This window comes from Heterocephalus glaber, unplaced genomic scaffold, assembly GCF_053883595.1.
Source record: "Heterocephalus glaber isolate CG9 unplaced genomic scaffold, H.glaber_assembly_v1.0 deba00001608, whole genome shotgun sequence".
Taxonomy (NCBI): domain Eukaryota; kingdom Metazoa; phylum Chordata; class Mammalia; order Rodentia; family Bathyergidae; genus Heterocephalus; species Heterocephalus glaber.
In genome coordinates this window covers 16,922,861-16,940,976 of record NW_028258379.1, presented here as the reverse complement: position 1 = coordinate 16,940,976, position 18,116 = coordinate 16,922,861, and the positions used below count along the sequence as shown (strand labels likewise).

At 50.8% G+C, this 18,116-nt stretch overlaps 1 pseudogene; it reads right to left on the bottom strand.

Moving 5' to 3' along the window:
- Positions 1 to 15,804: 15,804 nt before the first annotated feature.
- LOC101720712 (actin-related protein 2/3 complex subunit 1A pseudogene) lies at positions 15,805 to 16,861 on the bottom strand (annotated as a pseudogene).
- Between the last annotated feature and the right edge of the window lie 1,255 nt (positions 16,862 to 18,116).

The following is an 18,116-nucleotide window of genomic DNA, read 5'->3' as shown; positions in this document are numbered from 1 at the left end:
CTGAAGCAAGGGTTCCCCAAAAGGCTGTGCAGCACAGAGATGGGATATTTGGAGAGTCCGTCCCAGCTTTGGAGTTGTTCTAGTGGCCTGGGGCAAGTCTTCTGAGACTTACAGTTCCCTCGGGTCATGCAGGGAGGATAGTGTCTCCTTCAAAGCACATAACAGGGCTGGAATGTGACAGTGGTGTACTTTGAACTGTGAAACCGGCCACAGCTGGCTGCTGTGTCCTTCAGGGAGGCGTTCTCTTTTACAGGAAAGAGGCCACTGGAGGATTAGTGATGGGAGTCCGGAGGAGCTCCACGCAGGGAAGCTGAAGGCAATGTGAATGTTGTCCCAAGCCCTGAGACCTCTGAGTCACAGCAGGGACGCTGCAGATGGGTCAGGGGTTGCTTTACCAAACTCTGTCTTCTGGGTCTTCAGGGAGGGAGTCCCAAGGCCAGGGAGCAACAAGGGCTCATAGGCCCCAGGTCAGAAGGCATCACTCAGCCCTCCAGACAGCAGGCCACAGGGCAGTGGCAAGACAGGAGCAGTGATGTTCTCTTCCCAGTGTCCCCAAAGGAGAGGAATCCCTGACCTCTCTGGAAAGTTGATTGGGGGTCCCACAGCCTTGGGAGGCCTTGGGAGGCCTTGGGAAGACTGGCGACTGGGGAATATACAAGGAATCTCTGACTAAATGGAGTCAGGTGTCCTTGTCACAGGAGGAGGCACAACCATAGGCTGTCAGTCTCCCCAATTTAGTTGGGATCCTCTGGCCCTCAGCAAAGATGCACTGACAATGACTTGGAAGAGATAGCAATCTGCTTGCGGCAGGTCGTCAGAGCCTGGAGCTGTCCCTGCCAAACAGGATTATCCTGCCACCCCCGACCCCAGGCCAGCAGACACCCTGGGTGATGGGAAGGAGTGAGAAGATTTGATCAGGCTCTCAGAGTTCACAAGCATGCATTGTCCTTGATCTGTTGAGTCATTTGATCAGTCCTCACCTATGCAGTGTTGGGAATGTGGCCATAAATAAGTAAAAGTCCTTGTTGAACGCTTTAGTGGAGTGCAGGTCCAGAAACACACAACTTGGTAATGGAGGGGGAACTGCTTTAGCTTGAGCAACTTGGGTTTTGACAAGTGAATAGGAGTCCACTGAGCAGGGAGAGGAAAATTTCAGATGTCACTTATCCACTGACCAAAGATAAGAAAGTGTCCCTGCACAGAATTCATGAGCCGTAAGAGGTGCTGTAAGGTGACAGGAAGCATGCCTCAGGAATGAGGCCATTCTGGGTCTGCTGGCAAAGCTCTCTGCTACAGCAATTCTGGCTTCTGCCCCCCAGTCAGGCCTCCAGCTCTTCCCGAGGTGTCTGGAAGAACACCTGCCCAGGCCCCATCCCCGTCTGATGAGCCGCCCAGCACCCTGATAGCTGCCAGCTCCCTGGCGGAGGGAGGATTGGGGTCAGCACACAGATGGACCCTGACGCCTCACGGGCTGCCTCATCTATGCCTGGCACTGCCAGCCTCTCTGTGACTGCAGCCTCTGTGCTGTCCTGGTGCGGAACCCCTGGCGGAGGCCCTGATCGGCCCTCTTCTGGACCTCGTCCTAAGTGACTGTGCAGTGCCTTGGGAACCCTCAGACCAGGGACAGACCAGCTGTGTGCCCAAGGCCATCACCCACCTTCCCAGGACCCAGTGGGCCCACCGCATGGCAGGCCCACGAAGGGACCCCTGGTCACCTGGGCACCAGGGAAGGCAGGGTCCTGGTGGATTCGGTCTCAGAGGAATTGCTTTGCATGGACCGCTGGAAGTGATAAATGTGTGTCCCATGATGACGTGATGTTCCTTTTTCTTCCAGCTCCCTACATAGTGAGAGTGGGGTTCGGTCCCCTGTGTCATTAAAGGAACACTGAAAGCACTGAAGAGTGACTTGTCCATGGGCTTTACTTACTGGTCCCGTACACAGCACCTATGACTTGCCAGGTGCTATTCCAGGCTGGGGGATTCAGCAGGAGGCAAAATGCAGGGCCTGCCCTCCAGGAGCTTCCATCTGGCAGACAGACCAACAACACAGAGGTTTTTGACAGCGTCAGATGGTGCTAAGCACGATAAAGCTAGCTGACATGGGGCAGGGAGAGTGGCAGATGGGGTGAGGAGTGTCGTTATCTTATATAGGTGGTCCCAGAAAGCCCTGCAGTGAGATGGCATCAGAGAGGTCTGACATATATGTGACCTAAGATAGTCCCCCACCAGTGCAAAGGCCCTGAGGCAGGTCTGCGGCTGGTGTTTCCGAGGAATAGCCAGGAGGCCAGGGTGGCTGGGGTGGAGAGGATAAGAGCAAAGACAGACTGATTGGTCCATAGAAGGATGGGGTTCCTGACACCAGCTTCCCTGCTTCTGTGCCCCCCAAGCCCTACTGGGAGAATGGGTGCCACGCCTCTCAGAGCTGGCCTGACTGGGGACCATGGACACTTGTCCTAATCACATTACACCAAACTCACGTCTGTCATCGTCTGACTAGTGCTCCCTGCAGCCATGGAGTAATTCTTTGGAAGCCAGGATATTTACACTTCCGTGGGCCTTCAGTTCTGAACATGGTCTGCATGCTGTGTGCGTTTCCACCTCCTCCGGGAGAAGGCTCCTGTGATACTGAGAGTCAGTCCAGGAGTGGGGCCTGGGGCAGAGGGGAATGTTTGTTAACTGACTGCAGTACAGCTGGTGGTGGGCCTGGGATGGGTACCAAGTCCCACCTTAGAGAGAGGCAGGACAGAGCTCTAAATGCAGTTCTTGGGGTTGAGCTTGGGCTTTTAGTCCTTTAAAGAAAAACAGCTGCAAGTTTCTGTACTGGATCTGCCACTGTTCAAAGCCCAGAGTGCCATGCTGAATCCTCAGAAGCGCCTGTGTTGTAGCAGGTGCTATTATTGTTCTCATTTTACAGGTCAAGGTTGTACAGCACAGAAAGGTTAAGCAATTTAGCCAGGGTCACACAGCGAGTGAATGGCAGAGCCAGGATCCAAACCCAAGCGTCCCTGTTCTTGTTCTTCTCCCCATATTCTTACCCCAGAGCCTAGGCCTAAAGATGAAACTTTATTTTCCTTTTTTTTTTTGGTTTTTTGAGACCAAGGGAAACTTTTTTTGGCAGGGGGGACTGTCTTTGTCTTTGATTTCTCCTCATCCCAGCATAAGAGGTACACACACACACACACACACACACACACACACACACACAGAGTGACTGTCCAGATGGAAGTGAGTCATGATCTATGTGAGTCATGATCTATGTCACTGTCAGAATGACCCCTTTTCCAATATTTGGACTTGAACTCAGCCCTTTTTATGCTTATTTATTTGTTTTGTTAGTTTGTTTTTTAATTTTTAGTGCTAGGGACTAAACCCAGGACCTTCACATTGAGCTACATCCCCAGCCTTTTTTACTTTTTATTTCCAGACAGGGTCTTGACAAGCTGTTCAGTTGCTGGTGCTGGGCCCCACAGGGCCGGGGTAACGGGTGTGCACCACTGTGTCCCGGTGGAAGTGCCCCTTTCTGGTGATGGCTTGGGGGCCTGGGTCTTGGCTTTCCATACGCTTCAGTGGGGCTCAGAGGTCCTCCAACCTGGGACGCTGTGGGACAGTTAGGCAGGGGGCAGGGGACATCAGCCCTGCACACCCTCAGATGCCCCTGCCTGCGGTGACAGGTGAATCCCGTGGCCTCTCTGGTGGTGTTTTCTGTGTCTGGGGATGTCAGGCCCAGGACACAGGTCTCCACCGCCACGTGCCCTCACAGTGGGTCTCCTGGGAGGTGATGCTCAGGGATGCTTGACGGCAGAGGATGAATGCAACCTGACACTTACCAGAAACTGACGAGGAGCCGTGCTCCTCCCTCGTGCTCCTCAGCAGCGGAGGACAGGCCTGGTAATTAATGTGCCATCCGCTGGATTGACAAAGCAGAAAAGCAAACTCAGGCAGGGAGTGAGTCACGCAGGGAGTGGGGGGTGGGAGGGAGAGGGCAGGGGTTCGGAGCGCTCTGTGGGCCAGGCAGGGTGAGCAAGCTCGGGAGCCTGCAGGGCTCTGATGTCTGCAGGACCGCCCAGGGGAAGGGCGTGTGAGTGATGGTGGGAAGGGGGCTGCAGCGAGGTGGGAGGTGGCAGAGGGGACGCTGTCTTCTCTTTTGTCTTCGCCTCAGCCACTAGGGCTTCTGGAAAGCCTTGCGGTACGGAGTGAGGGTTGCCCTGGAGTGATGAGATTTCATTACCTTTCCCTTTGTGTGATATTTTTGTGTTAGAAATGTAAGGCTAGAGCTATAAATAATCCAGTCACAGCTGCAGTGTCCTGGAGACGGATGTGCATGCCGATGCCAGAGCTCCCTTGCTCACAGGGCGGGGCAGCTTGGCTCTGCACAGCTGAGACGAAGCTGCCTCCCCCAACGTGGAACCCCCGCCCCAGCCGCTCAGACTCCCAGGTCTCCCTTCTGACCCACAGCGCCCGAAGGGAACTCATCGATCCCCACCCCTCCCCTATCTTGGGCAGCCTGCACTGGGTGGTGGGGCAGCTTGGGCAGGTGTAGGGGAGTCCGTGGCAGAAGGAGTGGGGTGGACAGGAGGTGTCTCAGTCAAGGGCCAGGACCAGGTGTGGCTGTTGGGGCTGCAGACAGCCCAGTGAGAGTCAGGCTCAAGCTGATGAGGTCCCTGGAGCACAGGAGAATGGCGGCCTGATTCCTGTTCTTTCTATGGGCTGGAACTTTGTCCCATGGCTCTCTAGCAAAGACTGTCATGCTGAGCTCTGTGCAAGACTCTATGTGGGCCAGAAGTGGTATACACACCTGTAATCTCAGCACTGTGGGAGGCTGAGGCAGGAGGCTCATGAGCTGGTGTACACCTTGGGGAATTTATAAGACCCTGTCTCAGAATAACAAAGGCTGAGGCAGAAGGCTCTCTGAAAATTCAAGGCCGGCCTGGACTGTACAGTGAGTCTAAGACCAGTCTGAACTACATAGCGAGACCCTGTCTCCGAAAAACCAAAAATAAATAAATAAATAAAATAAAACAAAAGACAAACAAATTTTAAAAATAAAAAACAAAAGGGCTGGGAAATATAGCTTAGTGTGAAGACCCTGAGATCGATCCCTAGTACCGCCAAAGAAACAAAACACCAGACTGTGGGACCAGAGCATCCTGAGTGTCCTGCACCGCAGGAGTGTGCACATCCCTCTCCTGGGACCAGGAGGGGCACCGGGGTCTCCTAGGTCACCTCCCAGGGTCTGTCCCCACATCTGTGAGGACAGTGGTGGAGGTGGAGGTGGGGTAACATTTGGGAGCCAGAGCCGGATTTTCCTTGGAATCTGCGGGTGTTGGAGAAAGAAGCGGAGGGTAGGGTTTTCCACCAGTTGCCTGGGCTCTGTACCCAGCTGCACACCTGTGCCTCCTGCATTTTCCCACCCAAGCACTTTACCCATCTCTGTCCCCCCACAAGCCCTGGGCTCCTGAGGGCAGCAGAGCTTTGGCCTCACTGCAACCTCAGTGACTGCATACTCTGTGCCACTCCCTCCCAGCATCTGTCACTGTGCACCCATTTCGGCAGATCCCATAGCCTCTGTGCTCTGTGCAGAGGGAGGGCACAGCTGCCTGGGTCTCTGCACAAACCTAGCTCACTCCTGCTAGGCCTCAGGCTGCCCCCTGGGGCTGCAGATCTCTGCACCCCCTGCCTGCTGCCTCTCCTGCCAGGGGACCACTCACCACCACATGCTTCATCTCTTTGTCCTGGGTGGTCACACCAGTCAGGGTTCTCAGTGGAATCAGAAGAAATGCAATCTGATGCTCCAAAGCAGAGAAAAGATTTACTGAAAGACTTGAGGATGCTCACAGCACTGACAGGACAGCTGGAGACCCAGCTTGGAAGACGGCAGCCAGCCCTGCCCAGGTCACACCTCAGGGCAGTCTGATTAGGGTGGCTTTGCTGGCCCCACCCCTGCCATCCATGGGTCTCCCCAAAAGATAGTCTCTACCACAGCCCAGACTCTGCCAGGATTAACTTCTAAACAGACCTAAGTGTCTGGGCCACTCCTTACCATTCTGAGGCCCAGTGGGAATTTTTGACTGGCTGAGTCTAGGTCCTACGCACTACCCCCCTCTCATACTGGGAACTGAACCCAGGGCCTTTGCACTAAGCTGTATCCCCAGCCCTTTGTAATTTTTAAAAATTTGAGACAGGTTCTTGTTAAGTGATTAAGTTGCCAAGACTGTGCTAGAACTGGTGAGGCTCCTGCCACAGCCTCCCAGAGTGCACCACCATGCCCAGCTGTACTTTTGTATGTTGAGATATTTTCACTAAGTTGCCTAGACTGGGGGCCAGGGATTTAGCTCAGTGGTTCTGGCGCCTGCCTCACAAGCACAAGGTCCCGAGTTTGATCTCCAGTACCAACACCCCCCACCCCAAACCAGATATTACTAAGTTCCCCAGACTGACCTTGAACTTGGGATCCTCCTACATCACTCTCACAAGTATCTGGGATTACAGGCATGCACCACCATGCCAGGTGCCTACCTTTGATTTCTGTAATGAAAACCAGAGTTCATTTCCATGAATACATCCTAGGAGGAGGAACCTCCACACCCCCTGCACAACGGCACAACATTCTGGGAAGCCTTCTTCATTGGTTCCTCAGCCCTCCAGCCTTCTATCCTGTCCTGTCTCTGAGGCCCAGGAGGTGACCTTTGAGGGCTGCACCAGTTGAACTTAGTGGCTTCTGGCTGCTGCTCCTGCTTGTGCATGAGGGAGAGGGGAACACCATTGGAGGAGAATGGAGTCCAAAGAAGGGAGGTTGGAGTCTTTTTCCCCTTGCTGTGGTTCTCTAGCTTCTGGTCAACTCTCTCCCTGGCCCATCAGGCTCCCACCAACCCTATGGATTCTCTTCTAGTCCCTTCTGGAAAGGACCTTCCAGTGAGCCAGTGATAGAAACACCTGTTTCTTGCTGGGACCCAAGTGATAGAGGAGGGTTGAAGATTGGGAGGTGACAGATCCCCAGGAAATGCCACAGCATGGCAGGACAGGTGCCCAGCAGAAGCAGGCAGCAGGGGGAAGTGGCAAGAGAAGGACAGGCTTTCACAGGTCTCACGGTCAGCTGCGGGAACTTGTCAGGTTCCTTATTCAAGCTTAACACGGAGAAATAAAGATGAATATTTACCTTCCAGATCTGGTGTGAGAGGAGATCGATTTATTAATTAAGCACTTGGCACGAGAGGAGACCAGTGACAGCATGGGCCATTTGTCATGAGCAGCTCCTTGCAGCACTGCACAGAGCAGAATTCTGACACCTCTTCTGGTCTAGAGGAGAAGGGTGCACTTGTGACAGGTTGTGATACCTGTCCCGTTATGGCCTGGGAAACAGTAGTCATCAGTTTTCATATTCTTTGCCTCGGGAGAAGGGAAGTCAGATTCTGCAGGAGTCACAAAGGCCAGGATCCTGTTTGTCCAGTGTCCGTTGCCACCAGCACTGCCCAGGTCCTGAGTCATGGGATCAACCTGGATCTCTCAGCAGTGCAGATGCCCAGCCCTCCCTTGCCTCTAATCAGCAAGCCGCTGCAGCCCTGACGAGGGTGTTTAAGGCCTCCTTGCTTCTGGGGCCTTCTCTGGCTCTTTCCACCCCTAAAAGGTCAGCCTCCTGCTCCCCACGTACACACATGTACAGATGCACAACACACACACACACACACACACCTGCCTTCACTGCCCTCTCCTCAGAGTAAGTGATAGGGAAGTACGTACACTAACCTGACCTTCTCCTTTCCGTGTTACCCCAACCCCCATCCTCCCCCATTGTGCACATCCCACCTAGGCGTCCTGACATTCTTCAGCTAGTTGAAAGTTGAAGAGGCAGAAGAGAAATCATGCCACAAACATCCTGTGATGGATGACAGAGGCCTTCTGATCTCCAGCTGGTCCCTGGGGTGACAAAGAAGATGAGGGAGGACAAGGGATCCTTTCCAAAAGTAATCTCCTTTCTAGTTACACTTGCACAGAACAGCAATGTTCATTTCTTCATTTATGCAAGAAATATCTGTGGAGCATTTGCTATGTGTCCAGCAGCAGGGCACAGAACAGATAGGCCTGCTGCCACAAAGGGAGCAGACAGGCAGAGTCCTGTGGATCTGGGCAGTGCAGTGAAGTGAGCACAAAAGGGCCTTCTAAATAGCATGCCACAGTGGGATGATCTTGGAAGACTTCCTGGAGGAGGTGGCTGCTAAATCCGGAAGGAGTGGGAAGCTGTTTCAGGTGGCCAGTTTCAGGCAGGAGCAGCATAGGCACAGATCTGAAGGTGTGTTCAGATAGCTGCTGGTGGTTGGCAGGTCACTGTGGCCGGGGCTTAGAGCTGGAGGGAGAAGTCACAAGGGGAGCTTCTTGGGGCAGGGGAGATGAGGTCTTACAGGGCCTTGCAAAGGCCTTTCTGAGGGGTTGAGGTTTTCTGAGCCTATTCCCAGCCTGTCCTCGGTCTCTGTAGCAGGTGATGAACTAAGAAACTCTCCCCCAGGTGGCTCTTCCTTGAGCTGCAGGGCTTCCAGGCAGTTGCTCTGCACCCTCTCCACCCCACTCCCAGGCCCTGGGTGTCGAAGGAGTAGGAAAGAGCCGGTGACACTAGTGGTTGGTGGGCAGCAGTGGCCGAGGGAGGAGGAACTGCAGAGCCCCAGCCCTACCGCAACCTGCTGATGAAGGCTTTAGTGCAGCCTCTCTGAGAGCCTGTTGCCCAGCCCTTGGGTGCAAATGATGTAAAACAGACTTTGTGGAATTTTCTTTCTCCTGTAACTAAGTAAGTTTGCAACCACCTCCTGCTCTCATTTGTCCCAGCCAATCCCTTGCTCAGATCTGCTTTGGAAAAGGCAAATGATGTGTCTGTGTAGAGAAGCATGGCTCTGTGTGTTTGCGTATAGCTGTGTGCGCCTGCATGAAATCATCTCACATACGTGTGAGGGGTATATGAAGGGGAGCGTGGTCCTTACCTGTGCAGAGAAAAAGCTCTGCTGTGCAGTGGGAGCAAATGTGCCTGAGACCTGTATGGCTGCCTGAGGATGCACCTGAAGAACACGGATGTGCAGGAGAGGGTGAAGGTGTTTAGGTGTGCGGAGGTGTGAGGTGCATAAGTGAGTTTGTGTATGTGTGTGATGTGTGAGTAATGTGAGTGTCCATGCAACTCTGCACCTCCAGCCCCGTGTGTGTCTTGCAGGAGAGAAGTTGCAGGGCTGGGATATATATATTCATCAAACCAATAAAGCACAGAATGGGTCCTACTCCTTTTCCTCTTGCTCCTTTTTAATCCACTCTCCACCCAGCAGCCAGTATGAGCTTTTAAAAATGCAAATCAGATCATGTTGCTCCTAGGCTGGAAATCCTCCGTGGCTTCCCACTGCATTCAGAATAATTCAAACTTATGACTATGGCCTATAGCATTGCCCCCACTCCAATCTTCCAGACTTTGTGGCCTCACCCTCTCCCTGCTTGGACACACCCTGCCTCAGCCAGGTAGCCAGCAGACTTTAAGCCATATCTCTTCTCTGGGTCCCCTTTGCTGCCAGATGCTGTCCTGGCTCTGCTTTCTGGCCAGTGTGATGACTTTTTCAGTGGGACCTCCCCAGCCCCTCTCCAAGCCATTCCTCCCACCGAGGTCCCCAAGCACTAGGTCAGCTGGTCTGAAGCAGATGCCAAACAGTTGGGATTGAATGGGGTTTGCAGGGAAAACCTGTGAAAAGAATAGGGAAGAGTCCTGGTTGGGTGAGTGAACCAGAGACCATGGGGCACCACAAGCAAAGACTGCCCATGAAGAGTCCGGAAAGAAAGTGCAGCAGTCTTGAATTGAGTGGAAATGGCAAGACTCTGTGCCACTGCCTGGCTCAGTCAAGGATTGCAATCATCACCTCAAAGGCTGAGTTCAAGAGGATCAATAGACAAGCCACACACTGGGAGAAAAGATTTGTAAAAGGTACATCTGATTAAAAACAAAATAACAAAATAAGCTGTTATCCAAAATATACAAATAACTCTCAAAACTCAACAAGAAAATGAAAGCTGGTCATAGTGGCACACAACTATAATCCCAGCACTCAGGAGGCTGAGGCAGCAGGATCACTGCAAGTTCAAGGCCAGCCTGGGCCACATAGTGAGTTCAAGGCCAGACTGAACTACACAGACAGACCCTGTTTTACAAACAAACGACCAACAATAAAATAAGAAAAAAAGGAAGAAAGAAATAAAGAAAGAAAATGAACAACCAGATTCAAAAATGAGCAAAAGACCTGAACAGACAACCCACCAAAGGAGATATATACTTGTAGATAGCAAGTAAGTATCTGAAAAGATGTTCAACATCATGTCACCATGGACTTGCAAATCAAAACAGCACTGAAGGACTGGAATGTAAGTCAGTGCTAGAGAATTTGCATAGTATGGTATGGTTCTGGGTTTGATCCCCAACACTACAAAACAATAACAATGGCATAGAAGCTGGAGGTACAATTCTGTGCAAGGGCACTTGCTTAGCATGTGTGAGGCCCTAGATTTGATCCCTAACACCAAAGAATTAAACCCAACTCTGTCAAACAACAACAGTATTGAAACCCAACCACACATCAATGAGAATGACAGAGAGCAGAGCCCTGACAACACTGTATGCTGGTGCGGATGTGGAGCAACAGGAACGCGCTTTCACTGCTGGTGGGAATGCAAATGCCACAGCCACTCTGGAAGACAGTCTGGTGGTTTCTTCCAAAACTAAAATACTCTCCTTAGTATTTGCCCAAATCGAAACTTAAGTCCCTACAAAAACCTGCTCTTAGATGTTTATACCAGCTTTATTCATAATCGACAAAACTTGGAAGCAACCAAAATGTCCTTCAGAAAGTGAATGGACAAATAAACTGTAATGCAGCCAGACAATGGAATATTTTTCAGTGCCAAAAAGAAATGAGCTATCAAGTTATGAAAAGACATGGAGGAAACGTAAATGTATTAGTAGGTGGAAGAAGCCAAACTGAAAAGGTTTCATACTGTATAATTTCAACTATATGATATTCGGGAAAAGGTCAAACTATGGAAACAGTAAAATGATCAATGGTTGCTGAGCACACAGAGGATTTTTAGGGCAATGAAACTATTCTGAGGATACTATGGTGGTGGATAGTTGTCATTATGCATTTATCCAGACCCACAGATCAGACAAGGCTAAGAGTGAATCCTCAGTCCTCATGTGCACTGCAGACTTTGAGTGATTACAATGTATCAGTGCAAGTTGATTGATTGTAGCACAGGTACCACTTTGGGATGGGATGTTGATAATAAGAACAGATGACATGTGTGGGGATGGAGGGGTAGGGGAAATCTCTACCTTTTGGGACATTCTGCTGTGAATCTAAACTGTTTAAGTTCACTTAGAAAAAAGAAGGAAAAGGAAGGAAAGGAAGAGAAGGGAAGGGAGGGGAGGGCAGGGGGAAGGGGAAGGGAAGGGAAGGGAAGCAAAGGGAAAGGAAGCAAAGGAGGAAGAAGAAGGAAAGAAAAAGAGGCCCTGGACATTCTCCCTGGGTTCTCTGGCCCTCTCTCCTCATCTCCATTCTTCCCTTCTGCTGCCCGCCAGCTTCCTGCCAGCCCCTGATCTTCCAGAAAGAATCTTATAAGCAAATGACAGCTACGATCTCTTCTGCAAGCCCTGTCCTGGTATAAATATGTCCCTGACACCCAACAGAGGCAAAAGAAATTCAAGATTGGAGAGAGAAAGAAAATCCTGGATAACTCATTAACACTACCTCCAACCAGGCTTAATCTGGCCTCCTTTGGAGTCAGACAAAAGCAAAGGAAAAACATCTTCCCTCCCCACGCTCTGGGAGCAAAGCTGTCATGTGGAACAGACTTGAGGGGTGCCCACCGACTGTGCACCCCACTCCCACTTCCTAGGCTTTGATTAAGACTTTTAGAGGCATTAAGCTCTAAATAGATTGGGTATCTCCACCCCCACCAGTGGTGCAAAATAAAATCAATATTAAGCCATGGGTACGTGTGAAGAAGTCCTTCAGTGCTTTGAATTATTCCTTGATGACCACTTTGATGTCATTTATTTTCTGAAATATGCATTATAAAATTCTGAGATGATTTTCTCCTTCTTTGCTGATGCCCTTTGTATGGATTTGGTCTACACCCTGCTTTTCTCTGTACCCAGCTGTCACCCCAACTGGTCTTCCTACCCTGTGCTGGGGATGTTGAAGGGTGTTCCAGGGCTGGCCTTGAGGACCTAAAGACCCTTCTGTGAAAACAGGGTCAGAGAGTCAGAGATGTCGCTCAATGGTGCTACAACCGCCTGGCAAGGGGAAGGTCCTGAGTTTGATCGCCGGTACGGGGTGGGTGGGGGGACAAAGAAAACAGGGTCAGAGTCAAGTTCTTTCTCACTAAGCATAGTGGGCTTGCTTCATACTGCAGGGAGCATCAGCTGACCAGGGGTGAGATGCAAGGGAGTGGGGAAGGCAGAGCTCTGCCTGGGCATTGGGAAAGGGCCTTGGTGAGGGTGGTTCAGCTTGGAAAATAAGACTTGAATGAAACAAATAGCTAACGAGGTCCAGTTGTAAGCAAAAGACAAATTGGCTGGAGTGGCAGGCCAACACTGGGGTCTCATTGTCTGGTTGCCTTGGGCTTTTCTGATTTTGGAGTGGCCCAAATGGAGAAACAGAATGGTTCAGTGTCCACTTGCTGCTGGTCACCCATTCAAGCGCATTGCATCCTGTAAGTGTTGGAAGGTCTCCCCACACCACAGGCAGGCAAACCAAGGCCAAGGCCGAGGCCAAGGCCAGGAGCACAGGGGTCGAGGAGCTGGAACTGCTAACCAGGTTAGCATTGAGACTCGGCTCACAGCAAGTCCAGGGGCCAGAACTGGGGCTCCTCAGGCCCCCTTTTTTTCTTTTTTCTTTTTTGTTTTCGGTACTGGGGATGGAACTCAGGATCTTGTGTTTGAGAGGCAGGTGCAGTGCCACTGAGCTAAATCCCCTGCCCTCCTCAGCCCTGTTTATCACCTGCTCTCTGATGCTAGAGAAGGCGAGAAGCCTACAGGCACTGATGTCACAGGCACATATTTAGTGCTACTGTGCGCTGGGCAGTCAGGTAAATTCTTCAAACACGGCATCTCATCCATACAGCATCTTTGGGAGGTGCGGTCACTTTTGGCCCCATCTTACAGATAAGCTCTGACAGGGAGAGGGATTTGCCCTTGGCAGGGACATGGTAGGGACTTCCAGCCCCCTAGAAGTGAAGCTCCACCAGTGCACAGCCTGCCTGGCTCCCAGCTCTAACCCAGGTCCCTGTATCTGGCCTGTGACTGTGCTGTCAGCAAGCAGTGCCTGTCTGCAGAGTAAATGATGATGGATCGATTGCTTTTGGCCTCAGATCTTCACTCTTTCCTGGTTTTTGCCTAGTCCAGGTTACTGCGAGCTGAAAGCAAGAGCCCTGAGCCTTCTCAGTAGAAAAGGCTCCCTAGGGCCGGGGATTTAGCTCAGTGGTTCCGGCGCCTGCCTTGAAAGCACAAGGTTCTGAGTTCAATCCCCAGTACCAAAGAGAGAGAGAGAGAGAGAGACAGAAAAGGCTCCCTGGACAGAGACTGTGGGAGCCCTCGGGTGAGAGGCAGAGCCAAGGCTTTCTGGCCTCTGCCCATTTAGGAAGCCCTGCCGACACCCCTGCCCAGCACAGCTACACCTGAAGCCTATGTGCAGTCCCAGGACCTGGGAGGCTTTCACCGCACCATACTGTACATTCATCCACTGATTCAGAAGATCCTGTTGTGCTGGCTTCCCTGTCCCTACACCTTGCTGTTGCTATGGCAACCAGCCTCCTGCCAAACCAGAGCTTGCTGAGGGCATCCCAGTTAACCCCTTCCTGTGCAGCAGGGCCCTCAGTAGGCCTGTCCACATGGTGGCCTGGGCATCAACCCTGTGAGCATCGAGACCCAAGAGACAGTGGCAGAGAGACAACCAGAGAGAGGCAGGGTTGGCAGGTTGAAAAGGTCAGGCAATGGGGGTCAAAGGTCTGGGTTGAAACTGGGCGTGGTGGTGCATCCCTATAATCCCAGCACTCAGGAGGCTGAGGCAGGAGGATCGGTGTGAGGCGAGTCCAGCCTGGGCTGCACAGTGAGTTCAAGGTCAGCCTGAACTACATAGTGAGACCCTGTCTCAAAACAAAAAACAAACAAACAAACACAAACAAAGGTTTGGGTTGAATCCCTGGTCAGCTGTGTGAACGTGGATACTCCAGGAAACCCTTCAAGCCTCAGTTTGCTCCCTGCAATGTGTACCTAATTGTGTGCCTGCTCATAGTGCTGCTGTGAGGATGGCCTAGGCAATGCCTGGTGATTCCTAGGGAAAGCTTGGCACACAGCTAGCAGCCGTCACTTGGGACTGGGTTCATGCTGTCGAAGAGGAGGGCCTGGGTGACACGTGGATACAGATCTAGTCCACTCCTGTTATGCAGGGCCTGGGGCGCGTCAGGAGAGGGCCCACCAGCCATAGAAACAGAGCTGTGACTCATCTGGAAGAAAGGAAGCCCACAGCTACTCAGACTGTACCCCTGGAGCTTGCCCCCGGAAGTCCCCATCAAACAGCCCATTCATTCTATCCTCGGACTCAGGCCTCCCCACCTCGCCAGGCTCTGGATTCCCAAAGTGAGAAGTGTGGCCAGAAACCAAGACGGCAGGAGCTGAGGGAGAGGGGTGAATGTGAACAGGTCCATGCTGGGGAGAGGGAGAGTGTGGCACTGGGCCTGGATTATCTGGAGTCACCTGGCAGCTGGTGAGTGTGGGGCTGCCTCTGTCACCTCCCATCACTGTCAATCCAGTCAAGCAAAAGGGCCCCGGGGAAGTGACAGAAGAGCCAACCAGACAAGGCAATGTTTAATGGCTCCCTTTTATTGCAGATTACAATGAAGGCACGTAAGGCCGCATTCCCCCATCCACAGCTCTGAAGGCTTGGACGGCTTCCCGTGTTGGGGCCCACAAACCCTCCTGTCCTGGCCTCTGCCACCCCTCAGCTCCCTCTGCACTCCTGTGCCCCAGCCATTTGGTCTTTCTTTCTTTCTTTTTTTTTTCTGGTACCAGGGATCAAACAGACATCAGTATCAGGACATTTTCCCTTGGTGTCTAAAGACCAACTCTAAAGAGTTGGTGGCTAAAGATAAAATAGCATACTATAATGTTATCAATCCTTCTTTTATTACTGTATTTATTCATTTATTTTTAATCAGTCTTTCTTTTAATCCAACATCTCTATGTGTGTCGGGATGGATGAGTACTTTAATTTTTTTCTAAACCATTTGAGAGTGGGAGACAAATATGTCCCTTTATCCCTAAATAATCTCTATTTCTCAAAAGCGTGGGCATTCTTTTTTTTTAACATTCAGGATTTTTATTTCATTTTCTAGCAGACAACTGACATACCTCCTTTACTCTTCCCTTTAGGGTTAGTGTGAGAACTCCATAATAAACTGCTTAACGAGAAGCTTTGGTCAAGAAGGAAATGAAATTGGGGCTGGGGATTTAGCTCAGTGCCACAGCACCTGCCTCGCAAGTGCAAGGTCCTGAGTTCAATCCCCGGCACCAAAAAAAAAAAAAAAAAAGAATGGAATGAACTAGCCAAAACAAAACCAAACCACTGCTGCTTCTGAAAAAACCAACACTTTCCCAGATTATATTCAAACAAAAACACACAATATTTACTCGGTTTTGTTAGTGGTTCCTGGGCTGGCTTTCCTCACCATCATGTGAATAGCAGGGCCCTGCTCAGCCACTGTTCTCATGCTAGATGTCGGGGTCACTCAGCTTCACATTATTCAGAGGCCCTGGATCTAAGACTTTAAAGTCTTGAATTCCCAAATTGTCATGGCTCCATCAATGCCCGTAGTGCAAAATTTTCAACAATCATGCTTGTCCACCTCAGACACTTGAGTGATGCTATTCTGGTGCAGTGTCTCCAAGGCTGTATTGTGGTCCTCAGTCGTGGTCCTCTTGTTCATGTTGCAGAATCGTTCCATGGCAGACGTGTTGTGCTGGATGTTCTGTTTTGGAATGTCAAACTTGAAGACAAAGATCAAGCAGCCACTGTCATCATAGTTAAAGAGTATGGGAAAACAGTCATGGCCAGCGGCCACAACACTGTTCTCAGAGACAAACAATACACTCAGGACTGGCAGGAACTCGGTTTCCAGAGTGGAGACCTGTACTCTTTTTGAGGCATCAGCAACAAACATGGTGCTGTCATGGCTGACCCAGGCCAGGCACCTCCCACTGGGAGAGAAGCTGACACCATGGACCCAGCCACCAGTGCCACTGCCACAGAACTCTGACATCAGCTGGCCAAAGGCATCTTCCTGCTCCAGGGTGTCCTGGCTGGCTTTTCATCCATTTCTTTAACGTAGGCAGAAAACACCACATTTGAAGTCACATGATCCTGCTGCCAGCAAAATGTTGTTGGGACGCCAATCTAAGCTGAGGACCATAGAGCGAATCTGCTTTCTAATGTGCTTGCTTACACACCAGTCATTTTCAGACTCGAAGTAACAAATGGAAATGAGTCCTGCTCCACTTCCCACAGCAAATTTGCTCTCTTCAGGGGACCACTCCACAAAAGTGGCTGCATGCTTAATCCTCAGGATCACCAAGGTTGGCTTCCATCTTTCTGACTCTAGACGTGGGCGTTGCAGTCAGCTCTGCAAGTGACAATGCGGTCGCTCTTGGGAGCCCAGTCGATAACTGTGATGTGTCCATTGTGCTCCTTGAGTTCATGAGCTTTCACTCACTGGCTCCCATTCTTCTTATAGATGTGAACTTTGTGATTATTGGGGCCAAGGGCAATCTGGGTACAGTCCCTGTTCCAGGCATGACAGGTGATTGGCACTAGTAAAATCTGACACAGGAACATACTCTTAGTGTTTTCAAAGGATAGAAAGCTGAGGTCGGGGTGGTCTGGAAGGGCTCGAGGACTCTGGTCAGTTGATGTGAACAGGCTCCGGCAGGTGTGAGCGGAGCAACATGGGCATTCTTGAGCTAGGGGTATGGTAGTGCACTTGCTTAGCATGCATGAGGCCCTGGGTTCCATCCCCAGCACCACAGAAACAACAACAAAAAATGACATTCTTTCATACAATAACTACCGTGTATCAAAGTCAGAAAATGAGCATGGCTACAAGTTCTCTGGTCTGACTTATAGGCCTTACTGAAATGTCTCCAATTCCCTATTAATGTCCTTTATAACAAAAGAAGAAAACCTTTGTGGCCCAGGACTCAAATAATATGATGCATTGCATTTAATTGCCACATCTCCTTGGTCTCCTCTAGTCTAATACTATTTAGTCTTTCTTTGTCTTCCATGACCTTGACATTTTTGTAGAGTGCAGACCACTGACTTTGTGTAATGCACTTTAGTCCAGTGTTCCCTCATGATTAGATTCAGGTTGTGCAATTTCGGGAAGAGGAAGGCACAGCAGGGCTGTTGTGGCGTTCTGAGTGCACCCTATCAGGAGGTGCTCCATGTGGATTTGGCACGTAATAGGTTTTGGAATTTGCACCACTTGATGTTTGTTAGCTAGATTCAGTTTTCTCTGGTTTGTAATTAGCAAGGTTTTTTTTGGGGGGGGGTACTATCAACCAATAACCAATGCTGGCGGGCCTGTGGGGAAAGAGGAACCCTGCTCCACTGCTGGTGGGAGTGTAGACTGGTGCAACCACTGTGGAAATCAGTATGGAGATACCTCAAAGAACTAGGACTGGAAGTCCCATTTGACCCTGCTACTCCACTGCTGGGGATCTTCCCAAAACTTTTTGTTTTTTAACATGGTACTAGAGACTGAACCCAGGGCCTTTGCACTAAGCCATATCCTCAGGCCTCTATTATTGTTTGTTTTTTTTTAATTTTTATTTTGAGACTAGGTCTCGCTACATGGCCCAGACTGGGCTTGAACTTGCACCCCTCCTACCTCAGTCTCCCAGAGCTCTGGAATTGCAGACGTGCACTACCACACCCGGCTAACCTCCAGAACTTTCTGAACATTGACATGACACTCAAAACGGTTTAGATCATGGGCCGGGGATTTAGCTCAGTGGTTTCGCCGCCTGGTGTGCAAGTGCAAGCACTCGA